Below are 26,342 nucleotides of genomic sequence, written 5' to 3' on the forward strand. Positions count from 1 at the left end.
GAATAATAGATTATGAGGAGTTCTTCCTGTATGCCAACAGTTTGCCAAGTGCTTTATATGCATAGCCTTAATCAATGCCTAAATACCTTAAGAGGCAAATATTACTCCATTTTCAGATTAAATAATAGAAGTTTAGAGAAGTAACTCCTCCAAAGTCATCTGGATAATAAGTGGAGAAGCTACAATATGAACCCTTATCTGCCTAAACAAATATCAATTATGCCCTCAAATATATTTCAGTTACTATTCAAACAGGTAAAATTCTGACATGGAGAGAATGCTGGGTAGAACAAGACACAGAAGGCGTAGGGTCCTTGCCTGGCTTCAAAACCTACTGTCTTGGGATGCCTGGGTGGCTCAGTCGTTAAGCGTCTGCCTTCAGCTCAGGTCATGGTCCCAGGGTCCTGGATTGAGCCCCGCATTGGGCTCCCTGCTCAGTGGGAGGCCTGCTTCTCCCTCCCACTCCCCCTGCTTGTGTTCCCTCTCTTGCTGTGTCTCTCTCTGTCCAATAAATGAATAAAATCTTAAAAAAAAAAAAAAAAAAGAAAAAACCTGTCTTTGCAACCTTGTAATAGTAGCCTAGGTATTCAGAACTTCAATTTCTATACTTATAAATTGGAGGTAATACAACCTATCTTACATATTGAATAGGGCTGTTAGAAAGGAAGTTAATAATTCTATGTATATTGATGTGCATTTTATATTATGAAACTGTCAAAATTTGTTTTTAAACCTTCTTTTACTGCTGTAATTCTGCTTTCTGCCAAATGAAGGAAATTTCAAGGAAGATTAATACTAGTAGTAATAAATGCCTAATATTTAATGAGTGGTTAGTATGTTCCTGGTACTATCTTAATGATCTCAATAACAAATTTAAGTTGATCTATTCACCAGGTAAGACAAAAAAGCGGGACATGGAGAGAGAAGGGAACAAACCCCGTGTTACAAGATAGTAAGGATACGATAGTAACTCAGGCAATACAGCCCCGTGTTTGACCAGCCCCTCCACTGCCAAGCTAGATAAAGTAGGCTATGTGCTGGGTTGGAAGGATGTTTGTCATTAAGGGACTCTTATGTAAGTCCTACCACTTATATTCTGTAGTTCTTGACTTCCATGGAAGGCCAGACTTTCTTGGGGAAGATGAGGGTTTTTTTTCTTCACATGCAGTTACTTCAAAAACTATTTGTTGAAATTAATTTCAGAAAGATAAATATATACTGAATAAAAATGGATGCTGTCCAACATGGAGACACGCAAATAGGAGTGAGAAAAATTGAAACACTTATCAAATAAACCTTATGGCCCTTGTAACTGAGACTTTGCAATCACTACTCCTGTTGTTTTAAATTTACTATTATCGTCCCTCTATTTACCCTCAGGTAACTGTAGTACTGTCTACCTGGTAAACCAAACGGGGAAATTCAGAATCCTCTTAAGCTTGCTTTTCTCTTCCCTCACCTTTACTGCTCAGATTGCCAACAAATCTTGCTAAGCTGTTAATGAAATGACTCCCAAATCTGGTCTCTTGGTACTACACCCTCTCTAGCTGTCACTCAGAAAGCAGTATAAACTTCCTAAATGGATTCCAGCTTCCAGACGGTTCTCACATCATCTTCAGTGCCATGAGGGTTACTATCCCTGAAGCAGACAAACCCTCCATCTCTGCTTCAATCTCTCTCTCTAGTCTACTGTTGTCAGGATAAAATCCAAACTCCTTATGGCATGCAAAGTTTTTTTTGTATTCTAGTCACACTTTTTTTCTCAACTTCTTTTACAGCAGCCTTCAAACATCTGGTGGTTGTGGAGATGTCCTCCTCTTCTGAACACCGTGCCTCTGAACACCTGCCTCCAAGCATCTATTCCTGCTCTTCTTTCTGCCTATAATCCCCTTCTCTCTCTGGCAAGCTCCAGTTTATCTTTTAAAACCAAACTCAAACGTTACCACCTCTGAAAGCTTTACCTAGGGTACAAGAAAAAGCTTTTCCTTGACCCGATGCCTCCACAGGCGGATAGATGGTCACACTCTCTTCTGCGCTTATATGGCATTATATTTTTATATACACTTTTTATTTTAGAGTAATTTTAGATGTTTAGAAAACTTGTAAAGCTAGTACGGAGAGTTCCTGTATACCTCATATTCACTTTCCCCTGTTAACTTCTTTCATTAGTGGGGTGCATTTGTCATGAATAATGACACACTATACATTATTATTATTATTATTATTAACTAAAGTACATATTTTATTCAGATTTTCTCAGTTGTGGTCACTTGTCTTTTTTTTGCTTTTGTTCCAGGATTCCATACAAGATATCACATTACATTTAATTCTTACATCTCCTTAGACTTCTCTTGGCTGTGGCAGTTTCTCAGACTTTGCTTATTTTTCATTGTCTTGACAACTTTGAAAAGTACAGGGCAGGTAGGTGTTGTGTAGAATTTTCCTAAACTGAGATGTGTCTGATGCTTTTCTCACAGTTAGACTAAGATCATGGGTTTTGGGAGTATATCACAGAGGTAAGTGCCATTCTCTTCACATAATACAAAGGGTCCCTTCTGTTGTCATGACCTGCCCTGTTGATGTTGACCTTGATCACCTCGCTGAGGTAGTGTTTGTCTGGTTTCTCCACTGCAAAGTTATTTTTTGTACCCTTTTCCATACTGTCCTCTTTGAGGGGTAGTTATTGTGAGCACCTCACACTAATGGAGTGAGGAATTATATTCCATCTCCTTAAAGATCAAATACGCCCATAAATTTTGGAATTCTTCTGTATAGGATATTACTCTATTCTTCCTCATTTATTTACTCATTCATTTATTTATATAATTTTGGAGTCATGGATGTATGTTTTGTATTTGTTTATACACTTGACCCTTGAACAACATGGATTTGAGTTGCGTGGGTTCACTTGTATGGACATTTTTTTATATATAGAAATACAGTATAGTACTGTAAATGTGTTTTCTTTTCCTTATGATTTTTCTAAATATTTTCTTTATTAATACAGTGTATAATACGAACAGTATACAAAATATTTGTTAACAGTTTATGTTATTGTTAAGGCTTCCTTTCAACAGGAAGTAGGAAAGTTTTAGGGGAGTCAAAAGTTACGTGTGGATTTTCTACTGTGGGGGAAGTCATTATTCAGGGGTCAGCTGTGATCTAATATCTATTTTTTATTGCCCAAATTATTCACGTTCTGGCTGTTGGAAGTTCTTTTACTTGGTTCCTGTATCCCTTTGACATGCCCACATCTGTGTGTGTGTGTGTGTGTGTGTGTGTGTGTGTGTGTGTGGCGGGGGGGCAACACTACTTTTTGTTTCCAGGCTCATCTTAAATATTCTCTACCTCAGTCATACCTAGAATCAGCCATTTCTCCAAGAGACCCTTGTTCCCTTGATTGAATAAAGGAATTAGAAATCAAATTCTGGGTCCTGGACCCAGTATATTATCTATGTGTCTATTATGTAGCCCACATCAAATTAATTGTATTTTTCTCTCCCGTTAGACTGATGCCTACAATGTTCATATTCTCTTACACAAGAATAAATCCTTTAAAGTATGTAACCTTGCATTCCTCTTTAGTTATTTGATGGATTTATCGGTTTCTCTGAGCAATTACATTATAAAATCGTTGTGTTGAAGTATTTCATATATGTTTTACTGGGCCCTGCATCAGTCAGTTATGTTTTATGATTCTGGGGCTGAATTCTATGTTTTTATCTTTCCCAAACTCCTTTCTTGTTGCAAAATTTATCTTTTCTGTACTTACCTCTTCTAATCACAGATGTAAAGGGTTGAGACTGAAACTTTTGCAAGGGACTTAGTCCTTTGAACTATGGCCTGGCACATGATATACTGTCACCTTGTTATGGTGTAAATAATACAGAATAGGATTACAATTCATTTTAGTGAAAATCGCCCATTTGCTCAGTAATACTCTTCACTTAAGAACTTGCTCATGAAAAGAAGGGGATTTATTAGTTCACAAAATTGAAAACAGAGTTCAGTTAAGGCTGGACACAGTGCTTCAAATGATAGGAAAAATCTTTATGTGTGGCTCTCATCTTTACTTACACTGATTATCTTTGTACATTGTCGTTTCTCCTCTTGCTTCCCATTATGTTCTATAACTCTCTAATATATCATATCCCCTCTTGCTTTTTTTTGTAGTTTTTAATTTTATTATGTTAGTCACCATACAATACATCATTAGTTTTTGATGTAGTGATCCACCATCCATTGTTTTCGTATAACACCAAGTGCTCCATGTAGTACGTGCCCTCCTTAATACCCATCACCAGGCTAACCCATCCCCCCACCCTCCTCCCCTCTAAAACCCTGTTTGTTTCTCAGAGTCCATAGTCTCTCATGGTTCATCTCTCCCTCCAATTCCCCCTGCCCATTTTTCCCTTCCTTCTCCTAATGTCCTCCATGTTATTCCTTATGTTCCACAAATAAGTGAAACCATATGATAATTGACTTTCTCTGCTTGACCTATTTCACTTAGCATAATCTCCTCCAGTCCCATCCATGTTGATGTAAAAGTTGGGTATTCATGCTTTCTGATGGCTGAGTAATATTCCATTGTATATATGGACCACATCTTCTTTATCCATTCATCTGTTGAAGGGCATCTCGGCTCTTTCCACAGTTTGGCTATTGCGGACATTGCTGCTATGAACATTGGGGTGCATATGGCCCTTCTTTTCACTACATCTGTGTCTTTGGGGTAAATACCCAGGAGTGCAATTGCTGGGTCACAGAGTAGCTCTATTTTTAAATTTTTGAGGAACCTCCACACTGTTTTCCAAAGTGGCTGTACCAACTTGCATTCCCACCAACAGTGTAAGAGGGTTCCCCTTTCTCCACAACCTCTCCAACATTTGTTGTTTCTTTCCCTGTCCATTTTTGCCATTCTAACTGGTGTAAGGTGGTATCTCAGTGTGGTTTTGATTTGGATTTCCCTGATGGCTAATGATGAACATTTTTTCATGTGTCTGTTAGCCATTTGTATGTCTTCTTCAGAGAAGTGTCTTTTCATGTCTTCTGCCCACTTTTTGACTTGATTATTTGTTTTTTGGGTGTTGAGTTTGAGAAGTTCTTTATAGATCTTGGATACCAGCCCTTTATCTGTAGTGTCATTTGCAAATATCTTCTCCCATTCTGTGGGTTGCCTCTTTGTTTTGTTGACTGTTTCCTTTGCTGTGCAGAAGCTTTTTATCTTGATGAAGTCCCAAAAGTTCATTTTTGCTTTTGTTTCACTAGCCTTTGGAGATGTATCTTGAAAGAAGTTGCTGTGGGTGATGTCAAAGAGGTTACTGCCTATGTTCTCCTCTAGGATTTTGATGGATTCCTGTCTCACATTGAGGTCTTTCATCCACTTTGAGTTTATCTTTGTGAATGGTGTTAGAGAATGGTCGAGTTTCATTCTTCTGCATGTGGCTGTCCAATTTTCCCAGCACCATTTATTGAAGAGACTGTCTTTTTTCCATTGCATGTTTTTTCCTGCTTTGTCAAAGATTATTTGACCATAGAGTTGAGGGTCCATGTCTGGGTTCTCTATTCTGTTCCATTGGTCTGTATGTCTGTTTTTGTGCCAGTACCATGCTGTCTTGGTGATCACAGCTTTGTAATATAGCTTGAAATCGGGCAACGTGATGCCCCCAGCTTTGTTTTTCTTTTTCCACATTTCCTTGTCGATTCAGGTCTTTTCTGATTCCATACAAATTTTAGGATTGTTTGTTCCAGCACTTTGAAAAATGTCATTGGAATTTTGATCGGGATGGCATTGAAGGTATAGATTGCTCTGGGTAGCATAGACATTTTAACAATGTTTATTCTTCCGATCCATGAGCATGGAATATTTTCCCATCTTTCTGTGTCTTCTTCAATTTCTTTCATGAGTGTTTTGTAGTTCCTAGAGTATAGATCCTTTACCTCTTTGGTTAGGTTTATTCCGAGGTATCTTATGGTTTTTGGTGCTATTGTAAATGGAATCATTTCTTTAATTTCTCTTTCTACAGTTGCGTTGTTAGTGTATAAGAAAGCAACTGATTTCTGTGCATTGATTTTGTATCCTGCCACATTACTGAATTGCTGGATGAGTTCTAGTAATTTGGGGGTGGAGTCTTCTGGGTTTTCCACATAAAGAATCATGTCGTTTGTGAAAAGAGAGAGTTTGACTTCTTCTTTGCCAATTTGAATACCTTTTATTTATTTTGTTGTCTGATTGCTGTTGCTAGGACTTCTAGTACTATGTTGAAAAACAGTGGTGAGAGTGGGCACCCTTGACGTGTTCCTGATCTTAAGGGAAAGGCTCTCAGCTTTTCCCCATTGAGGATGATATTTGCTCTGGGTTTTTCATAGATGGATTTTATGAACTTGAGGAATGTACCCTCTATCCCTATACTCTGGAGAGTTTTAATCAGGAAAGGATGTTGTATTTTGTCAAATGCTTTTTCTGCATCAATTGAGAGGACCATATGGTTCTTCTCCCTCCTCTTATTAATGTGTTCTATCACATTGATTGCGAATGTTGAACCACGCTTGCATCCCCGGGATAAATCCCACTTGGTCGTGGTGGGTGATCCTTTTAATGTATGGTTGGATCCTATTAGCTAGGATTTTGTTGAGGATTTTGGAACCCATATTCATCAGGGATATCGGTCTGAAATTCTCCTTTTTGATGGGGTCTTTGCCTGGTTTGGGGATTAAGGTAATGCTGGACTCATAGAATGAGTTTGGAAGTTTTCCTTCTGTTTCTATTTTTTGAAACAGCTTCAGTAGAATAGGTATTATTTCTTCTTTGAATGTTTGGTAGAATTCCCCAGGGAATCCATCAGGCCCTGGACTCTTGTTTTTTGGGAGGTTTTTGATCACTGCTTCAATCTCATTACTGGTTATTGGCCTATTCAGGTTGTCAATTTCTTCCTGTTTCAGTCTTGGCAGCTTATAGGTTTCCAGGAAGGCCTCCATTTCATCCAGATTGCTCAGTTTATTGGCATATAGTTGTTGATAATAATTTCTAATAATTGTTTCTATTTCCTTGGTGTTAGTCGTGATCTCTCCCCTTTCATTCATAATTTTATTAATTTGGGTCCTTTCTCTCTTCTTTTGGATAAGTCTGGCCAGTGGTTTATCAATCTTATTAATTCTTTCAAAGAACCAACTTCTAGTTTCGTTGATCTGATCTACTGTGTTTCTGGTTTCTAATTCATTGATTTCTGCTCTAATTTTAATTATTTCTCTTCTAATGCATGGCTTAGGTGTCGTTTGTTGCTTTTTCTCTAGTTCTTTAAGGTGTAGAGTTAGTTGGTGAATTCGGGATTTTTCTATTTTTTTGAGTGAGGCTTGGTTGGCTATGTATTTCCCCCTTAGGACTGCCTTTGCAGTATCCCATAGGTTTTGGACCGATGTGTTTTCGTTCTCATTGATTTCCATGAATTGTTTAAGTTCTTCTTTGATTTCTTGGTTGACCCAAACATTCTTGAGCAGAGTGGTCTTTAGCTTCCAGGTGTTTGAATTTCTGCCTAATTTTTTCTTGTGATTGAGTTCCAGTTTTAGAGCATTGTGGTCTGAGAATATGCAGGGAATAATCTCAATCTTTTGGTATCGGTTGAGACCTGATTTGTGACCCAGTATGTGGTCTATTTTGGAGAAAGTTCCATGTGCGCTCGAGAAGAATGAGTATTCTGTTGTTTTAGGATGGAATGTTCTGTAAATATCTATGATGTCCATCTGGTCCAATGTATCATTCAAAGCTCTCGTTTCCTTGTTGATTTTCTGCTTAGATGATCTGTCCATTGCTGAGAGTGGAGTATTGAGGTCTCCTACAATTAACGTATTGTTATCAATATGACTCTTTATTTTGGTTAACAGTTGGCTTATTTAGATGGCTACTCCCATGTTGGGGGCATAGATATTTACAATTGTTAGATCTTCTTGTTGGATAGACCCTTTAAGAATGATACAGTGTCCTTCTGTGTCTCTAACTACAGTCTTTAGCTTAAAATCTAATTTGTCTGATATAAGAATTGCTACCCCAGCTTTCTTTTGAGGTCTGCTGGCATGGAAGATAGATCTCCATCCCTTCACTTTCAGTCTGGATGTATCTTTAGGTTCAAAATGAGTCTCTTGTAGACAGCATATGGATGGGTCCTGTCTTTTTATCCAATCTGCAACCCTGTGCCGTTTTATGGGAGCTTTAGGCCATTCACGTTGAGAGTGATTATTGAAAGATATGAATTAATTGTCATCATGTTGCCTGTGAAGACGTTGTTTTTATAGATTGTCCCTGTAAATTTTTGTTGTAGATCACTCTTGGGGTCTTTCTCCTTTTATAGAACCCCCCTTAATATTTCTTGCAGGGCCGGCTTAGTGGTCACATATTCTTTCAACTTCTGCCGGTCGTGGAAGCTCTGCATCTCTCCATCCATTCTAAATGAAAGCCTTGCCGGATAAAGTATTCTTGGCTGCATGTTCTTCTCATTTAGTACCCTGAATATGTCTTGCCAGGCCTTTCTGGCTTCCCAGCTCTCTGTGGATAGGTCTGACGTTATTCTGATGTTCCTCCCTCTGTAGGTAAGGACTCTCTTCCCCCTAACTGCCCTTAAGATGGTTTCCTTGGTTCTAAGATTTGCAAGTTTTACTATTACATGCCGGGGTGTTGGCCTGTTTTCCTTGATCTTGGGAGGGGTCCTCTCTGCCTTTAGGACTCGAATGTTTGTTTCATTCCCCAGATTAGGGAAGTTCTCAGCTACGATTTGCTCAAATACATCTTCTAGCCCTCTCTCTCCCTCCACTCCCTCCGGGATTCCAATGATTTTGACATTGGAACGCCTCATGGTGTCACTTATTTCTCTGATTCTATTTTCATGGATTCTGAATTTTTTTTTTCCCTTGCCTCCTCTTTTCCCTTTTTATCTATTATACTGTCTTCCAGATCGCTTATTCTCTCTTCTGCCTCAGTTACCCTAGCTGTTAGATTATCTAGATTGGATTGGATCTCATTGATAGCATTTTTAAGTTCTGCCAATTCACCTTTTATTTCTGCCCTTAGAGACTCTATGTTGCCATTAATTGATTTTTCCATTCTAGCCATTGTCTTCACAATTGCTAGCCTGAATTCCATCTCCAACATCTTGGTTATATCTGCATCCATTTGTAAATCTGCAGCAGAAGACATAATCTCTGAGTCTTTTCTGTTTTGGGGGCTCCTCCTCCTAGTCATTCTGTTGAGGGGTGTTTGAGGGAATGTATAGAGTCCAAATTATTGACCAGAACCCAAGCAAGATGCACCTGTTTTCTTGGGACCTCAGGGTTGCTGGCCTCTTGTTTTCCCAGCCTGTCTTCTGCGGGAGGGGCCTGCCGCGCTGTTACTCAGGCAACCCTGTTTGGGTGGAGTTGCCCTGCCCCCCTGTGGCGGGGGATGGGCTCAGTGGGAATCAGTCTTTGGGGCTTTTGTTCTCTGGCGCCTTTCCCTGGTGGCTTTCCGCATCCTTTCCGCGAGTCAGAGCAGAAGAGACCGTTTCCAACCCTCTGCCTCAGAGCAGAGAGGCCGCAGTCTGTTCTTCAGTGAGCTCTCCAGGCCACACCGTCTCCGTTTCTGTCCGTGCTGCTATAAACTGCAGCGTCCTGGGTTGTGCGCCCCTCCGTGGCGCTCCCAGTCCTGCCTCCAGGTCGGGGCACGTCTCTGCCCTTTGTGCTTCTAAAACCGCCAGCCGCTCCCAGTTCGCGCGCGGGCGACTCCGCCGCTTGGGGTTTCCACCCCCGGGGGTTGCAGTTCACCGGCAGGACCCCGGCGCACCAGGTTTCCATCTCGGAGGCTGCAGTTCACGTGCGCGCAACCGTTGCTCCGGTTTCTGTCCGGGGGGCCTGCAGTTCGTGTGCGCGTGACCCCTCCGGTCTCGTTTTCCACCCCGGGGGCTGCCCTAAAGTCCTTTCCCGACGCTACCGGTCTGCGAGTCTGTGCCCATCCACAGCGCGAGGCTGTCACTCACCGGCGGTGTAGGATCCCCACAGCCAGGCACCCTCCCGCTGCCGTTTATCCTCCGATATCTGCCTGCAGGATCACGGCTCTCCGCTTCGTACCTCAAAACCAACCGCCTGCGATATTCTGTTTGTAGAGATCCAGATCTTCTTACATCTCAGGCTGGTTTCGTGGGTGCTCAGAGTGGTCTGGTAGATATCCAGCTCAATTCCGGGGACCAGTTGAAATAGGGTCCCCTACTCCTCCGCCATCTTTCCCCCCTCTCCCATATTCCCTCTTGTACTACAGCCATATTTCTACTAGTACTATTCAATGACTAAACAGCTCTCTGAGGGCATATTTGTTATCTCTGATTTACTGGTATATCTTCTTTGAAGTGATGAAAATTACTTTGAGCATCTGTATAATTTCCATTTTCTTGAACTTTGAAAGAAAAAAGTAACTCTCAAAACAAGCAAACCAACCCTGACTCTTATTATTTATTTACACCCTCCCCCAGAAATCAGTAAATATATCCAAGGTGTTGAGAACCCTGGTCGGAGTAGGGCATTTGGATATCCCTGTAGCTGAATGTGCCTGAGCCATACTGTATTATACATTACTGGAAACTGATTCAAATCACAATCTCATGCAAATTTTTGGTTAGGTTTGGTGGCTCATTTTACTGCATCCATGTTGTTTTCTATGACGAATTTCCAAATGAAGAATTTGTAATTCTTTTTTTTTCTTTTAGCATGGACTATTTACAACATAAATGAAAACACCTGTTCTCTATGGCTTTTAAACAAACCATCCTAACACTTGGCTTCAAGGCAACATTTATTTCTCTTATCCCTGCAGGCTTTAGCTCTTCTAAGTTGGAATCATTTGGGCACCTCTGTGCCTTCTAAGTAGGTTTCTTCACAAATCTGAGGGTCACTTGGCTATCGTTTTAACTAGGTAGGCTTGATGATTTGGATATCTAGTTCTCTCATCTTCCAGCAACTAAGCCTGGCCATGTTTCAAGTCAATGGTAGAGGCACAAGAGAGCTCAAGTCCCATGTGCAAGTTTGTTTTAAGCCTCTGCTTATACCGTGTTTGATACCATTCAGTTTGTCAAAGCAAGTCTCATAGCTGAGTGGAAGGTCAGTTGACAGGGCATGTTATCCTGTTCATGACTGCAGGGAAATGCAGTTACATAGCAAATAGTGTGGGCGCAGGGAAGGGGTAATGAATCTTGGCTTCTCGTGGAATCTACTACAACCAGGTGATGTAGAAATGGAATAAAGAATCAGATCCATGACATGCCTTCAGGAAGCTGATTGTTGAGCAGGGGAATAATATAAATATTGCAGGAGAGAATATGATGTATCATTAAAGTTACAAAGTAAAATTGGAGGAAGAAAGAAATCATGCTTAATTCGAAATGAAGACTTCCAGAGAAAATGACATTTGGGTTTATTTGTAATTACATAATCAGAAGTTGGATGAATAATATAAAAAATATATCCATCTTTAGAATACTAATCCATTTAAATACAAAAACTTGATTATTTGGCTTGACATATTTTACTTAGGTATCTTTAAAAAGTAAATTAAATAACCTAACTGCTAGTAGACCTTCTTTAGTAAATAAAATATTATTAGAAAAATAACATTTAGATGTACCATTTCATAGTTTATTACCTGTTAGTAGCATTAGTAAGAAATTAAGAGTACTTACAATCAGTGGGTAATTAATCTTTACGAGTTTTGACACAGAGATTTCTTTCTTGGGAAAAAAAGTATGTGTACATTTTAGACTTGTATCTATTTGTCCTTCTGTGAGCCAGAAACCTCTATTTTACAGTTTCATGGAACTATAAAGCTTTTCCTGCACATTTTGTGGGCATTTATGGGGCCTCCTTTTGGTACTCAATATCCTAGTAGAAATCAAATATCAGAGAAGTGGGAAATATGTTCACATTCTTTTAAGTCTGAGTGCTTTTAGTTGAAGGAGTTAAGATGAAAACACCTATTAAAATGTCTGCAAAACTAAGTAATATTTCACTCTGAGCTCTCCCTGTGAACATTTCCTTTCTTGTGTGTGATTTTCTGTCCTATTTCTAGATATCTGAAGACTGAAATGTGGCCTTCAAGGAGACAAATTCCTCATTCCCCTCCTCAACATATAGTTTCTTTCTTACATTGGGTGAGACTATTTCTAGTCAGACACTTTTGTCTTGAATCTGAAGGTGGAATTTCATGTATGTGTTCTGCAAAGAATACATATTAAGAGAGACCTGAAGAGGAATGTGTGATGTAACATAGTCCAGTAGGTATAAGCCTTTCATAAGTGGAGTTATCTATGGGTGGAATCCCCAGAGGAAGCAGTGTTACCATAAATTTCATACAGCACCACTGTGGAGATTTCCTAAATGGTTCTCAAAAAAAAAAAAAAATCGCCAAATAGCAGAATAGGAAGCATGATGTGTATCTTCATTGCTCATGAAACTTTATATTTTTAATGTTTCTTGATCTATAGAAAAACAACAAAACACTTCTGAAATTATTATAGATGGTGTACTTCAAAAGATACAGAACAAAAATGTAAAGTGACCTTTTGCCCAATTTTAAAATTCCCATTCACTTTGAGAAAAATAGCCATACCAGACATACATAGATGGTTAAATGTTTTTTTTTCCTGTAATTTCTTTCTTCCCATTTGAGAAATGTTAAATTGTGTTGGTTTTAAATAGAACATGATTCTTTCATAGATACAGGTGACATCTTTAGTAAGAATTTTGCTCTAAATATCTTACATGTTCAAAAGAGCTATCAGAATCTGGAGAAGTTGTTACTAATAACTGCCTTTATTTTATTTTTTTAAAGATTTTATTTATTTATTTGAGAGAGAGAATGAGAGACAGAGAGCACGAGAGGGAAGAGGGTCAGAGGGAGAAGCAGACCCCCTGCTGAGCAGGGAGCCCGATGTGGGACTTGATCCCAGGACTCCAGGATCATAACCTGAGCTGAAGGCAGTCGCTTAACCAACTGAGCCACCCAGGCGCCCTGATAACTGCCTTTAAAAGGAAGACTAGCTGCAATAGCCAAAATATGGAAAGAGGCCAGATGTCCTCGACAAGATGAATGGATAAAGCAGGTGTGTGTGTGTACACACACACACACACACACACACACACACACACAGGAATATTACTCAGTCATCAAAAAGAATGACATATTGCCATTTGCAATGATGTGGATAGAACTAGAGGGTATTATGCTAAGCAAAATAAGTCAGAGAAAGACAAAGACCATATGCTTTCACTGATATGTGGAATTTAAGAAACAAAACAGGTGAACATAGGGGAAGGGAAGGAAAAATAAAATAAGAGGAAAACAGAGAGGGAGACAAACCATAAGTAACTTTTAACTACAAGAGACAAACTGAGGGTTACTGGAGGGGAGGGGGCGGGGGGATGGGGTCCTTGGGTGATGGACATTAAGGAGGGCACGTGATGTGATGAGCACTGGATGTCATGTGCAACTGATGAATCACTAAATTCTACCTCTGAAACTAAAATAAAATTTTTGTGCCTTAATTTTTTTTAAAAAAGGCAGACTAGATACATTTTTTTTTTTTAAAGATTTTACTTATTTATTTGACAGAGACACAGCGAAAGAGGGAACACAAGCAGTGGGAGAGGGAGAAACAGGCTTCCCACAGAGCAGGGAGCCCGATGCGGGGCTCGATCCCAGGACCCTGGGATCATGACCTGAGCCGAAGGCAGATGCTTAACGACTGAGCCACCCAGGCGCCCCGATACATTTTTATAATTTCTTTCTACCTTGTCTCTCACACATGACTTAAGGAAAACTGAAGGTGAACCTGAGCTGAGTGAAGTGTGAAGATAATAAGTATTTTCTGTCCTTTATTTTCATTGTAAGAGATCATTGTTTATTACCTCAGAAATACTTCTATACTCTCCATTCCTTTGATTTCTGGCTAGAAATAACAGAATTTCAGGAAAATCTGAAGGCATGGAAAATGCCCTCCTTACTTTTGTGGGAGGGAAAAAATGCTAGCAAATATGTAGGAGAGATATGTTGAGGAAAATTTTTTTAAGAATTTAATACATTTTTTTTTTTGCATTTTTTTCAACCTAAAGCTACTTGGTTATTTTTTCAAAGCACAAAAGGAAGTGCTTATTATTTGGTTAGCTAAATTCTATGGTGTGCATTTTATATATAAAATCATTACAAATGTAGTTATAGGAACATTGTTACAGACAGAGTTGGAGTCTGCTGATTTTTCAACAATCTATTTTTTGCCAATTTAAGAGAAGCAGACTAGAACTGAAATTGAAGAAACTATCAATATTATTGCAAAACAAGGAACATTACTATGTTTCCTGGACTTGCTGCCCTTAACAATGCAGAATGCCTCTTTTCAGAAAAAAAATGCATTATAGAGTGGCAGACAGACTAAACTGATTTCATATGAATTTTATACATGGAAATATGTCTAATTATTTTCCTTCTTTTGTTAATACCATAAGCAGTTTCTTCTTCCCATGTTTTTATTTTTAATCATCTTTCACAGACTGTTGATAACTAAGCTTTGGAACAAACTTCTTCATCTGCTCATAGTGTTCTTCCCTTGTTCATGAAACCAGTATGTCTTCTAATACAAAAATGTATTTTTTATATTCTAGTAGATAGTTACTGTTCAATAGAGAAAAACGGTTTTTGTTTTAAAAATGAAATCTTTCTCTGGGGGAAGACTGTATTGGTCAGGCCTATTAGTTTCCACAAGAGAAACCAAGCTAGATATTTAAAATGGAAGAGGGATTAATGAAAACATACTTGATATTTCCTGGTTTGTTCCTGGGTAGGATTGTTGAACGTGAGAGGAATAGGGCAGAGAAGCTTTGAGGATGTGTAGTATGGGATGGTATCCAAATTATGATTCTGTTTGTTTCATTGGAGAACTTTCTACCTTCAGAATAGAGACCAGATGTTTTTTCACACTTGTTAATGTATACATGTTGACTCGAACTTAGATATCTGCTGTGTGTGTTTCCGAAGCAGTTCCTTACCAGGAAGTGGCTTCCATGCCCTCACATTACTGATAAGAGTAAGACTCATGCTACAGTGTATCTGAATGAGGTGGTTCTAACACATGGCCACTGATGCTCTAGCTTCAGAGGAGGCTGAAAAGTAATTTGCTTCAACCTTGAGAGGATGGGGTTCATGTATGAAGTTCCTCAAGTTGGGAGGTTTGTTTAAGGGGTGATGGACAGCTACTATTGTGACAAATCATGGCAAAAAGACAAATTAAAAACATATAGTACCAGTAAGGAATACCATAGGATTCTGAAAGCCAGGTTTGTTATATTGCATTCTAAGAACACATAGTTCCTCACAGAAAATACTGTTAATGGAGGCACAAAGATGTCTGGGAAGATCACATCCTGGCATGCATAGTATTTGATATGTAACAACCAGTGAAAACAGAGCTGAAATTACTCAAATACTCTTACCGCACTCAGTGACTTAAAATGCAAGCTACAGAAATGTGGCATCATCATCACCCAGGGGCTTGTTAGAAATGTGGAATTCTAAACTCAGTCCGATATACACATGAGAACCTGAATTTTACAAAGCTAACTAGGTGATTGATTGAGATTTGGGGCGGCGCTGCTCCATTAGATACTACTGTTGAGTAGCAGAATGTTTTCACTAATCACGTACTTCAACCAGAGATGCTCTATGTCTATAGTTTAAGTGGAGGCAAGATTACCAGAACCATACTCATCAAGGCCTCTGCTTGTTCCTTGGTGTGGCGGCCCAGAGCATCTTCAAGAACTCCTACAGTTTAACAATGCACAGTGTAAAAAAAAAAAACACTTTTCCTAGTGTTAGACCTTTCAGGATAAGTCTACCTCAGCTCTACAAAATCATGGTGGTAAACCTCTGATTGAGACCCTCATTGATCTAGAAGATGTGTACATCCACCTACATTTCAGCTTTCAATTACAGACAGGGTAATATCCACATTCTATTGGACAGTGAGTGGGACTGAGGGCATTCCTAAGATTGCTGAACAGTATTTCTGGATGTCTTCCACTGTTCCATAGAGAAGGATGGATAGAGAAAAGCAAAAAAACAGTCTGGTGTCCATGAAAAACTCTCAAAGGTTTAAGAAACTAATACATTTTAAATATTTAAAAATAAAATTTTAAAAAGATCAGTCTTTTCAAATGATACATAAATCTGGGTTCCATGAATAAATTTAAAAATGTTTTATAGATGCCCTATATTGAAAACATAATCATGTAAAATATAAGTGGAGAGTAAAAGAAACATCCATAAAATTAAGACTGGAAGGAAGCTAACAACATAATAGCGAAATTAAGAATTATGAGTGCTTATAACGAAAATAACACTAGAGAAAACTGAATCTGTAGAGGAGAGAATTGAGAAACTAATCCTTTAGCAATGTAGGCAAAAAAAGGAATATAAACCTGAAAGTAATGTGGGGGAGGAAAAAAAACTCAGAATGTTTCATTGTACAGTTATGTTTGCCTGAGACAAAACCACAACCAGCTGAAGAGACGGAAACTAAATTGAGCTGAAAAAACAAAACAAAACAAAACTGTTCCATATAGTTTTGAGGAATTACTGTGGTATTTAAAAAATTTTAATTTCTGCAAACATCTAACTAGAACAAATAAATCAACAATAAATGTGTACTTGAGGACAAAAATCAACAGGTCTTAGACTTCTCCATAACAGTAACACCAGAAAACACTGAAGCAGTGTCTGAAGTTTAATTGGTAAATAATCATAAAATTAATCAGTTATCTGTGTGTAAAGGCTGTAAGCTTTGTCAGATACTCAGTGACTCAACAACTATAGAATCCAGAAAAATCACAATGCACTGAAGTTGATTACAATATAAGTCAAAATGAATGTCCTTTATTTGTAAAAAATAAAAATAAAAAAAAAAACACTAATCAATGCCTTTATAATAAAATATTCCGCACCAATCAGAAGGTAAAGTGTTATGCTGCAATGATACTGAGAAATTTGTTTAGCTAATTGGTAAAATATTAGACCTTTACTTTGACCTTTTTTTATACCAAAATCATTTTCAAACAGATTAATAGAGAAAAAAAGAGAATTTCTACTACAGAAAACAGGGAGGAAAGTGTAGATAAGAGTTGAGGTATGGGGCCCCTGGGTGGCTCAGTCACTTGAGCTGTTGAGCATCTGACCCTTGATTTCGGTTCAAGTCATGGTCTCAGGGTCCTGGGATCCATCCCCATGGGGCTTGGCACTCAGCGGGGAGTCTGCTTGTCCCCCTCCCTCCCAGTCTGTTCCTCCCCTCCCCTCCTGTACTTACTCTCTCTCTCTAAAATAGATAAATAAAATATTTAAAAAAAATTGAGGCCAACGAAATGAAATTTATTCCAGGAAAATGATTTTAAAAGTCAAAAAGTGACAAAATTTTGAAAAACTATTTTTAAATGCAAAGTACATGATGTGGATATATGTACATATAATCAGTAAGAAAATCAATCTCTAATAAAGCAATCAGATACCAATTTTCTGTTATAAAGAGTGTTAATAGGTGCCACCTTTACAGAAAAAAAATTGAATAATAGATGTAAAATGCTCAAGAATTCAAATTACAGAAGCAAGTTAGACAGCAAGGTGTTCATCATTGCTTCATTAACACAAGTGAAAATTAGAGTTCAAATAGGGGAATGTTTTAGAGCTACAGTTTTAAAAGTGTCTTAATGTTTTTTAAGCTCTTCATTATAAAAAAATAGACTTAAAATAGTGAAACTAATTACATTTGGCTAGTCATTTCTGAATTCCTAAACAGGCAGATTTTTTTGACACTTCATTATTGTGAAATGCTTTGGAATTTATAAATTATTTTCCCAAATATACCATTTTAGTTTTAAATCTCCCTTACAAGCCAGGAAACTCAGGGAATGATTATTTATACTTTTCAGATAGTGGCATTAATTTATTAGGCCAGATTTTTTTTTTTTTTTTTTTTTTTTTTTTTTGCTTCCTCTTCCAGTTTTATACTCTGCCTTTCTCCACTCTGTGTGCTTAATACTGGAGAGCCTGATCTCTCTGGGCTCTGTCAACATGAGTCTCTGTACTCCGGTTTCTGGAATGTGTCGACTCGTTGGAAATCACTGGCAAGAGAGGAGAGGATTAGAGGAGAAAGAGGTATTTATTGCTCTGGCTCACACTGTTCTGTTTCAGGGTAACAGTGGCTGAATTTTTCTTTGTGGCCACAACTGCTGTTACATGGTCCCTCTTCCAAAGCTCAGCTCTCACTGGGTCTGGTATTAATGTTCCTTCCCATTATCCCTTCAGGCCTGGGAGTGGGATAAGGACTTCCTGGTATTATTAGACCCTGTGTGCTTCACGTCCTTATTGGTTAATTTAACCCTTCCCATCTTACTTCACTTATCCCATCGTGTGCTGTGCCAGCCGTATGCTGTCAGGCCCGTGATGGATATGGATACCCAGGGAGTTAATGGCTCTTTCAATGATATCCTAGAAGAATATGTCACAGCCGGGTTAGAGACTCTAATGTTTCTATGCTCTATTTCAGGGGCAATTTTTGCTTTAGACACTAAAGATAGGATATCTTTTTATGAGACAAAAATATGGTTTGGCTGTTTAAAATATATCTGTGGACAGACAGGTTTATTATATACACTACTAGCACAGATGTTCTTCTTAACAAGTAGGCGACTCAAATTATGTTGTCATGTCACTAGTTCTTTTATAATGAAATATTATGTCAGTTGAGTGCAGCGGAAAGCCTTTGTGAAGGTGGACAACCTGAAAAGCAGGGAAATCAGTGACAAAGAACTTTGGTACAATACCAATAAAAGAACCCATCTGTAGAAAAGTGCCCAGAACAAAACAAAAACCTTTACTGACAGAATTCCTAAAAAAGAAAAAAAAATGGACACTACATCTGACAGGAGGCAAATCTTTGAGAAAATCCAGTGGAAATTATCTGTGATCATCCCTGTTTTTAAGCTTCGTATTTAGTACAGTTTGTTGATCCCGTGAGATATGTCCTCGGTGGAGAGATTGTAGGGTATGTTTTATGAAATAATTTATTATTATTTTTTTTTATTTTTTATTTTTTAAAGATTTTTATTTATTTATTTGAGACAGAATGAGAGAGAGCACATGAGAGGGGGGAGGGTCAGAGGGAGAAGCAGGCTCCCTGCCGAGCAGGGAGCCCGATGCGGGACTCGATCCAGGGACTCCAGGATCATGACCTGAGCCGAAGGCAGTCGCTTAACCAACTGAGCCACCCAGGCGCCCGAAATAATTTATTTTTTTTAAGATTTTATTTATTTGACAGAGAGAGACAGCGAGAGACGGAACACAAGCAGGGGGAGTGGGAGAGGGAGAAGCTGGCTTCCCGCTGAGCAGGGAGTCTGATGCGGGCTTGATCCCAGGACCCTGGGATCATGACCTGAGCCAAAGGCAGACGCTTAACGACTGAGCCACCCAGGCGCCTGAAATAATTTGGTTTTTGACAGAGCTGGTAAGATGGCAGACCCATTGGTTTGCTCAATAAAAATGAATTTGATTAGCCTCATAATCATAGATGCTTTGTAAGTCAGAATTCAGCTTAATATTTGTTTTAGGAGGAACCAACATGGAAGTAACTGGTAGGGGTGCAAGGGTAAAGTGAAGAGTCGGCTGGAGACTGGAGTAACTCAAATAACTATGAGATTGAGAAGATCACATCATAGCCCCAGGAGAGCTGTTGCATTTCCTTTGGCCAGTCCCCCTCTTTCCCAGGTTCCCAAGCTGCCTCTGCAAGCCACATCAAGCCCTGTAAAACATGGTTTTACGTTGTAAACACCACAGTCTCTGGTACATAGTAAGTGTTGAGTAAATTATTTTTTTTAGCGAAGATGTAAGTCATTAACCAAATAAAAGCAGGAAGAGAAAATATAATTCACACATGCAGGCCTATTAAATGCATATGTCAAATTTATCACAAGCCAAGCAAAGGAATATGCAGTTAGATATGTCTTAATTGTTAAAGATGTCTGACCATTCTAGACCTAAAGAGCACAGAAAACATTTCTTCTAGACCTTATACCTGAGGCTTCAAGTAGGAGTAATGTAGAAAAACAAGACCTCAACAGTATCTGTCTGGCACACCCAGCAGGGTATTTCCTTTGGATATATCTTGTATTTTTACAAAACCAATGGGAGGACATAGCACCTGAGTACTGCTTGTTAAGTCCAATTGCGTAGAAGAGTGAATTTTTTTTTTTTTTTAAATGTGGTCCCCCTTGGGGCGTCTGGGTGGCTCAGTAGTTAAACGTCTGCCTTCGGCTCGGGTCTGCAGGGATGGAGCCGCACATCGGGCTCCCCGCTTGGCGGGAAGCCTGCTTCTCCCTCTCCCACTCCCCCTGCTTGTGTTCCCTCTCTTGCTGTGTCTCTGTCAAATAAATAAATAAAATCTTTAAAAAAAAAAAACATGGTCCCCTTATGAAGGCTAAAGTTGTATTATGTATCTTTTCTTGACTAAAGGGTATTTGTACAAGGAGCTGTGGCTTGCCCCTGTGTTCATAAAAATTAAGGTCTTCTGGAGAGCCTTGGGAGCTACCACCAGGGATGGAGGGGCCGTATAGCCAGCAGAGTGAAGTGTTCTGTCCCCAGTGTGAAAGTTTGATTCTCAGCTTGTATAAATATCTCACAGATAGAGGGATGAATATACAGTACTTCAAGATACAACTATCAGCTGGGCTGAGCAACAAGTTTGAGGTTGTATTCCTTGTCAAGTTCAAGTCTAGGATACCAGTGAATAAGGAAACCAGATAGGCTGATAGGAAACTTAGCATTACTGTGTGAAAGTTAAGATAATTCTAAGAATCTGTTTTCAGTGGATGAACTTCTTATCAGTACACAGATGAATGGTGGGAGTCCCTAAGTGCAAAGACAAGGCTTTGATCAAAAACATCAGAAGAGAAAATAAGCCTGGAGTGGAATTTTCTGGCAAGAAAATGAAGAGCACATAGAATTAATAATTGTGGTGAAAAAAAAAATGATTGCTGTTAAGAGATTGAGACCCAGAATGCAAGTAATTTTCACTTTACATGCTAACAGGAATGTAGTATGGATTTGGAAATAGTGAGTTGTGAAAGATAATGAGTTTTTATCTAGTGTTTCCAAAAAATGTCATGATTCACCAATGGCGGAAGCTCTGAGCATGTAGGACATGACTGCCAGCAAATATGCACTAGTGGTTCCTGTGGCAGACTTCTTCTCTTTCAGGTTTGAGTCCAAATGCTTTGTCATTTCCTCAGTGAGGGCTTCCAGTAGAACCTTACTTAAAGTATGCCTGCCTCTAGCTTTTCTTTGTTATCATTAATTTTGATTATTTTATTCATACCTTTTACTAAAATTACTAAATATATTAAAGTTATTTTGTCTATTTGTTTGCTTGCTTGTTCACTGCCTACCTCCTCTCCATGAGGAAAGATAGCACGTCAGTCCTTTTCTCTTAGATCTCTGACACCAGCTGGACAGCAGGAGCTTAGCAGTATTTCTTGAATGAAAGAATAAATGAAGGAAAGAGAGCTGCATATTTACCAACACTGTTTCAAGTGCTACCATGGTGTCCCTTGCTTTGACCAATTCTATTATTTCTCATGAAACTTGAATGAAACCTTGTCAGGTATATTCTCTCACAAGCTGCTATTAGTTAAAGTAGGGTCTCAAAAGTCACAGGGAGCTTTTCCCCCAAGATGTTCTCTCACTTCTAGAAAGCCGTCATCATCTTTATTGCTGCTTATGTCCTTTGATGTCTTGTTTGACTCAAAACACCATGTATGATTTCTGCATCATTAATACAATGGACCATTTACCTCCATATTCTGCTTTTTATATGACTGGCATTAAATTTGTTGATGATTATGAAGGGATGACTCTTAACTTGGGAATAATTTATAGTAGTATTTTGGGAAGAGCTTACTTCATAACCTGGGACTTCTTTATAAGATACAGAAAATTACCATTTTAAAGGAAAAACATCAAACATTATGATTCTTAAAGCTGTTCTATACAAGGTTTTAACAAGACTGAAAATCCTGTAATATGTCTGTATGATGAACTGAAGTTTTCATTAATGCATGAGTTACAGATCTGGTAGTAAAAGGTGGATGCAGAGATAAGATTTAAAAAACTAATTCCCAATTATAATTCTGATTTTTTTAGGATGGACATTATATACTAGCAATCTAAATAGCACTATCTTACCTCTTAATTAGATAAGACTGCAGGTTTATATTGGCTATAGAAATGGGTAGTAATATCAATGATAGAACCCATCCACATATTAGGCAGCACTCTTAAAGTAGATAGGAAATACATAATATTAACTGACACTCTTGTAACATTTTCTATTAATAGGATCTTTTCCAAGCACTCGATAAACTTAACATACATAATCCTTCAAGAGTTCTGTGAGGGGCTGCCCGGGTGGCTCCGTTGGTTAAGTGTCTGGTTGGTTAAGCATCTGACTTTGGCTCAGGTCATGATCTCATGGTCATGGGATCAAGCCCCACGTTGGGCTCCACACTCAGCGGGAGCCTGTTTGTTTCTTTTCCTCTGGTCCTCCCCCTGCTTGTGCACTCGCTCACTTGCATGCGCTCTCTCCCCATAAATAAATAAAATAAAAAAAAGAGTTCTGGGAGGAAACTGTTGGTATTTTAATAGAGAAGGAAACCAAGGTACACGGAGGAGCTATGCCCAGAGTCACAGCCATTAACTGAAAGATCTGGAATTCACACCCAAGCATTCTGTCAACAGTGTATATGCTCTTTAACCCTGGGAAAAACAAGTCACTGGAGCTTATTTGAATATTTTAATGTTATTTTTATTCACAAAGGTTTTAAAACATAGGGCCAAGCTAGAACTTGACAACTGAGGGTTCTAGAGGGGAGGGGGGTGGGAGGATGGGTTAGCCTGGTGATGGGTATTAAAGAGGGCATGTTCTGCATGGAGCACTGAGTGTTATATGCAAACAATGAATCATGGAACACTACATCAAAAACTAATGATGTAATGTGATTAACATAATAATAATAAAAAAAAAGTCAGTAATTATTCAGCCCCATTCATCTAATAGGGTTGACAGGAGAGAACTTCATTAAATTGGATCATTGTTTCAGTGTTACCCAAGCAGGTTGTGGGAATTGAATATATCCAGATATTCGTTCTTTGAAAATGGTAAAGCATTGTTATCTCTGCCTGCTGACTTTATCATTTGCTATAGCTGGCTATCTTAAAACCATACATCCATGGTTTTTGATATGCTTTAAATACTTAGTAATGCACAACATTAATAATTTAAGGAAACTATATGATTATCTCAAAAGATAACAGTTACAATTTAATAAAATTTATTCAGGGTAAAATTTTTTAGTAAACTGGGATGAGAATATTTTTATCTGAATGATTATGGCAAAACTGATAGCATTTTGACTGAGATGGGGAATACAAGGAAGATGACTATTATCACTACCCCTCTTCATCATGATAGTAGAAGTACTAATCAGTGCAATAGGCTGAAAAAAAAATGAAATTATAGAATTGGAAAGAGAATAGCAATCATCTTTATTTGTGGATTGTAGCATTGTATTCCTGTAAAAACAAAATAATCTTCAAAAAACAACCTGAGTTTAAAGGCCTTAGCAAGGTTTCTGGACTTAAAAAAATCAGTATAGTAAAATTAGGTAGTGACTTGAGCGAAAATTGCAGATTAGGCCCTTCCAGAAATCCTCTTCTCCATAAAAGCAATGAGACCATGGAAAACATTCTCAGCATCAAATTTTTTTCCAAACTCTGGAAATTAAGCAAAGGTCTTCAGCAATCCAGGTAGTGTTTATTGAAAAACAATGACTAGACTTTTGGTTTTGGCTCAGGTCATGATCTCAGGGTCACAAGATCGAGTTCCACGTCAGGTTCCATGCTCAGCATGGAGTCTGCTTGAGATTCTCTCTCTCCCTCTCACTCTGCCCGCTCATGTGTGTGCACGCTCTCTCTCTCTCAAATAAATAAATCTTAAAAAAAAGTGACTGAATCTTGTTACGTATAATGACCCTCCACTCCTTTTTCTGAGGTAACTCTTAAAACCAGCAACCTGGGGACAGGAGTAAGCTTGGAGCTCCTTCCAAGCCCCATTCCCAGAAAGTTGTCATTATTTTCCCTGTCTGGTTGGTCCACGGAAGATCTTACTCTTAATACTGTCTTTATTTGACCTGATTGAGAGTTCACATAGTATTAACAGCCTTTTATGGGGATGAGTCTTGAAAACAATAAAAGGCAAATACTTAACATTGCAGTTGCCTATAGTAGAAGCTAAAAGTTGAAGTAAACAATAGGCTAATCCAAAAGCTTGAAAGTAAAATCCAAGTAACAAGATGTATATGCAATGCTTTGAAAAGCTGCAGTATCTTTCTCAGAGTCCAAAAGGCCATGCACACGCATAGAGCTTTGTACATACCCAGAATTGTACACAGTGTAGGAAAGCCCTAAGAATATTCTAGTCTCTAACCTCAGGCTGAGCTTAAAGTTTTGCCAATATAGGAAGTGAAGATAAGAGTTATACAGTACCTTGCTGAACTTTGGTATCACCAACCTGCACACACAGCCCCTTAGGAAAGATTGCAGATTTATTGGTTCCAGGAATTTAAGCAAATTTCTGTCTAATCATTAGTTGGCCTGTAAGATGCTGAAGAGAGACTTCAGTGGCCACATATGACAAAGACTGTCAGCTGTCTTGAATTCAGAAAAGTCACTAAACACACAAAATAGTAACAGGCAAAAAACAAACTTTGGGGAGGGAGTACAGTCTAATCTCCAGAATTGCCACATTATATTAGTTTAAATGCCCAGTTTAAGAAGAAAAATACTAGTACTTGCTTTGGCAGCACATACACTAAAATTGGAATGATAGAAGATTGGCATGGCCCCTGTGCGAGGATAACCTGCAGATTTGCGAAGCATTCCATAAAACAGAAACTAGATGTGGAAAAAAAAATTAATGGCCCATCTCTAGGAAGAAAAAATAAAAGCCAACAATTTTCTCTAAAGCCCATATGTTGGACTTAATGGAAAAAGTTTAAATCAGCTAGTTCAACTATGTTTAAAGAACTGAAAAAAAAAAAAGTTTAAAGAACTAAAGGAAAATATGAGCATGTGTCTCACCAAAAGAGAATATTAAAGAAGAGATAGAAATCACATGAAAATGGATAAAATTTAGAATTTCTGGAGTGGAAAAAAATTGTAAGAATATTAAATATCAGGTTCTGTGTGTAAGGAGCTTGGAAGTCACCATTCTGTCCTAACATCCGGTGAGAAAAAAATGAACAGACTTAAAAATGAACAGTTCTCCTAGGATCCATAAAAGAGATGAGGACACAAGGAAGACTATAATTCTCAAGATCAAAGAAACATAGACAAATACTGGGAGTCAAAGATCACCAGAGTAGAGACTCATGAGTGGAAACTATCACATGAACAAGTACAGGGGTAGGAAAAGTTGACCTGTAATTGTTAGAGGCTCATTGTGACACCCTACCCTCCAAATTTTGTGGGATTTACCTCCAGGAGCTTTACCAGTTTCATACAATAAACATCACAGAAAATGGCCTTCCTGCTTTTGGCAGGGGGATGGAAAAGTAACTCTTTTAATATTTGCCAGAGACACATTGTTCTTTTTAACAATGCCTGCCCTCAAGAGAAACTATTTAACCAGAGCCTGACTGACCTGAAGGAAGAGAAATACCTAATCTAGTCAGTCCCAGACTTGCATATGAGAGAAAGGAAATACTCAACTCCAGCCTTCTAGAGCCATCCTGCCCTACCTAAGGAAGGCTACATACTATATAATTTCAACTACATGACATTCTGTAAATGGCAAAACTATGAAGACAGTAAAAACTTCAGTGGTTGCCAGGGGTTGGGGATGAATACACAGAGCACAGAGGATTTTTAGGGCAGTGAAAATACTCTGTATGATACTAAAATGATGGATACACATCATTATACATTTGTCAAAACTCATAGAGTGTCCAACAGCAAGAGTGAACATTAAGATAAACCATGGACTTTGGGTGATAATGGTCTGTCAATATAGGTTCATTACTTGAGAACAAATGTACCACTCTGGTGAGGGATTTGATAATGGGAGAGTCTATACATGTGTAGGGGCAGGAGGGACATAAGAAGTATCTGTATATTACACTCAATTTTCCTGTGAACCTAAAACTTTTTTTTTAAAATGTCTTAAAAATACTAACTGTAGATGATC

At 38.5% G+C, this 26,342-nt stretch overlaps 1 non-coding gene across 1 annotated transcript; it reads left to right on the forward strand.

Annotated features, from left to right (window-relative positions):
- The first annotated feature begins 24,944 nt into the window (after positions 1-24,944).
- LOC118520718 (U6 spliceosomal RNA) lies at positions 24,945-25,047 on the forward strand. Its single transcript, XR_004909805.1, has one exon. It is a non-coding gene; the product is annotated as a U6 spliceosomal RNA (small nuclear RNA).
- Positions 25,048-26,342: the final 1,295 nt, after the last annotated feature.

This window comes from Halichoerus grypus, chromosome X (genome assembly GCF_964656455.1).
Source record: "Halichoerus grypus chromosome X, mHalGry1.hap1.1, whole genome shotgun sequence".
NCBI lineage: Eukaryota > Metazoa > Chordata > Mammalia > Carnivora > Phocidae > Halichoerus > Halichoerus grypus.